Consider the following 6,385-nt stretch of genomic DNA (forward strand, 5'->3'; position numbering starts at 1 on the left):
TCTAGAATAAGGGCTTTCCTGGGGATCTCAGACAGCGTGTTGGCACAAAGGGCAGAGCAAGACCCGACCTAGCCTTGTATATGTCGTGAGCATGATTTTAAAGTCAATTCTAAATGGGATTGGGAGCCAGTGTAGAGATGCTAAAAGTAAAATGGCTGTGATGTACCTGTGGTACCTGTGATACTAAATCGCTGTGTGGTCTAGACTGGATGATAGAAAATAAAAAGACAGTCTCTAGTGGTTTGGCTAATTGGCTCTAATGTTACAACAGGACTTCCAGCTGCTGTTCGGCACAGGTGTCATGATTTCACTGTTTTGGTCTCCTTAGAGCTGTGGTTCTCTTTTTTTCTTTTTGTTTTTGAAGGTCCATTTGGAACCCTCACAAGGAACCCAGAGGGTCCCTGGACCCCACTTTAATGACCACTGCCTACTAAGCCACTGTGATGTGCATAGAATTCGGTGTGGCCTGTAAAAGTTAATCGGATTAATAGTTTTTCTAACACCGAAAAAGAGCCATGCTATGCTACAAGCTCACTGTCGCACCGCAATGCATTGTGCAACTATTTCTTTATTTTTGCCGAAATGATTTTCGGGGACATACTCACTCACTGTAAAAAATGAATGAATTAGTTTGTAAATTTAATTCATTGCTGGCCTGAAAAACATTCTCAAAAGTCCCTGCAGCGTTCTGTGGGAATGATGTCATTACAACTTTATATTTAAACTTTAAATTTACTTCCGGTCAGCTACACTGCAACAAACATAATATGAACGCATTTAGAATATATATTTATTGTGTGTAAGATTTTCCGGTACATAAGTATTCAGAGTGGATGTGGAGAGGTCATAACTTATGTGTTCCACATGGCCTGCCCTTAACCGATTAAGACCTTGAGGCCGATTCTACAAATGTCAACAGTTTTCTGAAGAACGTATATTGCTGTATCAGTACGGTTCTCTCACTTTTTCATATTGTCAAGGACCCCTCCGAAATTATTATGTACCGGTATTTGGCCACGGACCTCCATCTCAAAATATTTTGTTCCAGGGACCCTCAGCAAAGATTTGAGTTAAAATGTTCGGTTTAAAACAAGTATATCTTCAAAGTTTTCATGAGTTTTTGAAAATAGCAGATCTACAAGCTCATAGAGTGGCATGAAGCTTGTATATCAGCTATTTTTGAATAGCCAAAGTGTATGAAATAACACAGATGCTTTCCCGGTTTTAATTGGTTAAGAGCGGTTATAGAAACCAGCCACTGACTGAATGCTGATCTTATTATCCAGATGTATCCCAGCCTCTTCATTAATAACAGGAAGGGAGTTTCAGAAGGAAACGGACGATCACTCTAATTCAGCATTATCTTGACATGTCCATCATCTATGTTCAATGTTAAACGACCATAATGGCGGCTGGCTTTTTTTGTGCGTTTAAATATCCTCAAGAATGTTTGAATCGATTACTGTCTGCCATTGGCACAGCCTGCGTCGATTTTTATAAACTTTAAAAAAAAAACGAATGAATTATGTCAATACTGCAAGGTGTCTTGGGCCAAGAGATGAGTCGACATGTGTTGCATCCATCCGTATAACTGCAGTATTGCTATTGCCATATATAGTCATTAAGGGAGTTACCACCCCCGCAGCCTCACTACGTAACCACAGAATCCGTACAGAAGCAACCCAAGCCGGCTGACTATATATGTGACGTGCAGCACATGCGTGAAGTGACGTTAACTTCACGTGCCCTTAATTCCCTCAAGCGCTGTGCTTCAGGACTTCCCTTTGCTTCCCCCGCCCCCTCCTCCTCCTCCACTTGCTTTCACAGGTCCCACCAACTGCTGGGGAGTCGGTGAGAGCATTCATGTAAAGGAGTCTCTTTGTCTGTCTCTCTCTCTCTCTCTCTCTGTTTCAAAAGAGAAGATCAGAGTGTGTGTGAGTGGAAAAGAGAAAGAGATGGCCCCTGACTCACTCTCTCTCTCTATCTATATCTATCTCTCTCTCTCTCTCTCTCTCTCTCTCTCTCTCTCTCACACACACACTCTGTGTCCTCTGAATAGTCCGGTGAGTGTCATGGCTGGTCCAAGGTGACCTTTTCCTTATGGTCTTCTGTCAGGACATCAGAAAAGGATACGGCTCACTGTTGACAAAGAGCAACATGGAGTGCTGTGGAGTTCCATTTTGAGCCTGCGTAATTCCATTTATGTAATTAATAAATGTTATTATTATTATTATTATTATTATTATGTTTTTAATAATGCTTTTTACCCCCAAATTTGATAAAACAGGGTCTAGACTCTAGACCCTCTAGATGTGTAGAATAGAAAGGACACACACGCTCCCACGTTCATGTGCAGCATGTGTGAGCAGGTGCAGGATTACAACGCAGATTAGATGTGCGTTAGTTTATTCATAACAATCATTAATCTATCCATGCAGTAACACAGTAGGCTATGAAGTGAAATTAAATTGTATTTATTATTTCATGGTTCTCAGTCGCCACGACTGATTTCAGTGGATTACATCGAAGCCAGCATGTCTTCTATGGAGCATAAATCGGTTATTTTGTAAAACTAGCATTATTATGGTGAAACTAGCATTATTTGTAGAAGCATGTACCATAAAATCCTAATGGTCACGGATATTTCATAAAAAGCAAAGGTTAAAGCTTCAGTCTGTGAGTTATTTTCCTGTTTGGCTGTATGTAGAACTTGGTCATACGAAATATTTTCAGTCGTGAGTTTATTTTGCTTGAATTCATGTTTTTATATTTCCTGCTGCTGATCTTCACGAACACTGCAAGAGAAAATTAACTAGGAATGTTTAGGTTCCAGTGTGACAAGGTCTGTACCGCCGCTCCTACGTCAGGTGTACACTGGTCTGGTCATAATCCGCTGCAATTTAAATTATAAAACCTGCGATACTTTTCATTCTGATCCCCTCATCTCTCTCTCTTCCTCTCTCCCTTGACTCCTTCAAAACCGCTATCAAAGGGAAAGGACACCTACAAGGATGGCTGTAAAATCTGAATCCCCCACCAACCCCTTTTTCCCCTCACTGTATATGTTTTCTTTTCCCTTTTTACCTCCTTTATGATGATGATTTCCTGTTTTTTAGCTATATAGAAGTGTATATTTGTATGTCTCTAAATGTTATGATGAATTGAACAAGGTGGACCCACTTGTAAACAAGTCAAGTGCTTTATTGGTCGTCCAGATTGTTTGTATTGAATTGTGCTTGAAATGTACTGTAATTCTGCAAAAAATCAATCAATCTCTCTCTATCACACAACTTTTAAGATCTTATATACCCTTTTATCCACTAGAGGGAGCCACAATCTATACAAGCCTGTTCTTTTGAACACAAATTGTATATTCATTTGTATCTATATTAATTCTGTAAGTAGGGTAACTGAGGGTTTTTTTAATTATCAAAACAACCATAAACCACAAAAATGCTTTTAGTACATTAAATGATTTTGTTTTGATTCATTGCATAATGAAAATGTTAGAAATCTTCAATGATCTCTTCACTGCAGGGGGAACATTGGTGCACAAGTCGAGGGGGCAATTTACGGGGGGCTTTTTTAACTAAAGATATTTTTAATACCTAAAATCACACCCGTGTGAAGTGAGGGGCGCTCTTCTATATAAGCCCCGAGCTGAATTAAAACAGTTGCACTGTATTTAAAAAATCACACCCGTGTGAAGTGAGGGGCGCTCTTCTATATAAGCCCCGAGCTGAATTAAAACAGTGGCACTGTATTTAAAAAATCACACCTGTGTGAAGTGAGGGTGCTCTTATCATCTTTAACATCAATTACAACATAAATTTGTTTGTTTTAGTCCTCAAAACAAACATAACATTTCTCTTTACATTACATAACTGGTCAAACATTGGACAAAATGTCAAGTAAAAAAAAAAAGATTGCTCACAGTGAACTTGTAGATCGGCTATTTTCACTATTTATCTGTGGAAACGAGTGGAACTAAATGTAATGCCTCAGCTCTCAACTCCTACAATTCCAAGAGCTTGTAAGGATGAGGTGTCCCCAGTTCAAATAATGATTATTTTAGGTGGTCACAGCCTTTTTATTCAGGGGGGTCACGGCCTGAAAAGGTTGAGAACCACTGCCATAGGGCTCTGTTTAGGAGAGTGATCCCTGAGGGAAAATATGAGAATGTAAGCTTACGTGTGTTCCCTACGTTTATCTTCCTGGCTAATATAGTTCACAGTTTATCTACAGACTGCAGCTAAAGTGGGCTGTGTATAAAGTAATTTTCTCATTGTTTTGTTGTATGCAATTGATTGACACACGTAAAGAGTGAATTGTTGATTTGAAATAACTATACGTGTAAAAGATTCTCTGTGTAGACAGACCCACGGGCCCTGTAACATTCCAGTGAAGAGGCCCCTCAAACTTCTGCTGTGAACTAGCTGCTCATCATCACATTATTATGCTCCAATAAACTCCTTTAGGCCTTGTACAAACACACTGGGTGCTGCATGCAAACACGTTTGCATGCATGCACTCACTCACTGACTCACTCACTCACTGACTCACTCACTCACTCACTGACTCACTCACTCACTGACTGACTGACTCACTCACTCACTCACTGACTCACTGACTGACTGACTCACTCGCTCGCTCACTCACTCTCACACGAGATCTGACTTGCATTTCATAGGTTCTGCTCGACTGTAAAGCACTGGTTTAAAAGGTACTACAATTATACACTAAATATAATGATTACATTTGATGCAGTTTAATGCACTTTACATTTTCACAAATCTTAAAGTCCTACAGAGTTGAAAAACATTGGCATAAAAATGGCAAAGGCAAGAACTACCCTGGCCCTACAAGACGGCCTACTAAGTAAAAGTGAAGCATACAAAAAATGACCCTGTAGATTTTTAGCACTTTTTTAAAACAAATTATAGAATAACCAGTAAGACGCCCTGAGGGCGAGAGGGTGAGGTCGCGTGCAATAATCCGCCTGGGTCACGGCAGACTGCTGGGCGAGCGCTGGCGCTTTGGCATGGGGGGGTCAGATCAACATATGGAATGAATTCTGTACTGGCCATATATGGAGCGTGTCTTGAGTGTACAGCGTTTGATGAGGTCAGATCAACATATGGAATGTCAGAACAGGTCAGCTCCATATATGGAGATCGAAGGGTGGGAGCGGGGGCAGTGTACTTGAGTGTCTTGAGTGTACAGGGTTTGATGATGATAATTTTCCGACCTGTTAAGACCGCTGCACTAATAACTTTGGGGCGGGCCCGTCTAGAGTTTGAATGGAGAGACATCGAAGAGGAAGGACGAGCGGGGAAGTATGTGAAGCGTGATGGCCTGACAACCATATATGGAGGCGTGATGGACGGATCGACGGACTGGCAGGTTTTACAGTCTTTTAAAATAGTAATCTCTAATCTGCGGCATACGGTCGCAATGAGCGACCTGTTGTATCATTGTACCATTGTCTATGCACACAGAAGCTGAGTTAGTCAAGAAAATAAAAAGGATACACCAACATTTGACTCATAAATTAAAATCCAAGCTGTATTATGTTTTGTTATATGAACAAATTAGTCCTATAAACATTAATTTTGCTTGCAGGCTACATCATGATCTGCCCACTTGAAAACGAAACATGCGAACACCAGGGGGCAGCATACGCCAATGGAACACAGCCCTAGTTGATTTGAATGGATGCAGGCCAGGGTATTGAAATAAGGTAAAGGCAATCCTACGTTTTAACCATAGGGTTTTAACACGTCTGCTGTGATTATGTTATGTGTCATTGTATTACCTTTGAAAAACAGCACCTGTGACTATATAGGCAGCCTTTTCAAAAGAAACGTAGTTTTAACATTAATTGCCTCCACATTTCACCAAGTTTGCCGTGTCTTAATTAATATGAGCTTATTTAAAATAGAGTGTATTAAAATAGCTGCAGCCAGGGGCGGGCTCTAGTAGGCCTACAGTAAGTGCTTAGGGTATCACTGACCCTGTAGACTTTATCTCTGTGGTTAAAAATAGCTCAGCTGCTGCTGTCAAGTGTTCAGAACCCATGTCTTGAGAACCCTAAAAAGGTCTAATCAAATTGGGCTAATCAATTGAATGTTTGGCATGTGGTGTGCAAAATTACTTATCTGAGGTAAATGGCTAGGCTAGATGATAATCCCCCCCCCCCATATCCACAAGTTTACATATTTTTTGCAAAGCTTCAATTAAGTTTTCCCTCTTCGTTTCCATTTGAAACTCACAAAATCGGATACATTTACGCTTCTTGCGCATTCCTTCGAAAGTGACGATTTAGTTTGCACAGCTGTTCACTCCGGTGCGCAAAGCGGCGAATGAGCCCGAAAAATGGGGTTAA

This window comes from Protomyctophum parallelum (genome assembly GCF_964188405.1).
Source record: "Protomyctophum parallelum genome assembly, chromosome: 5".
Lineage (NCBI taxonomy): Eukaryota > Metazoa > Chordata > Actinopteri > Myctophiformes > Myctophidae > Protomyctophum > Protomyctophum parallelum.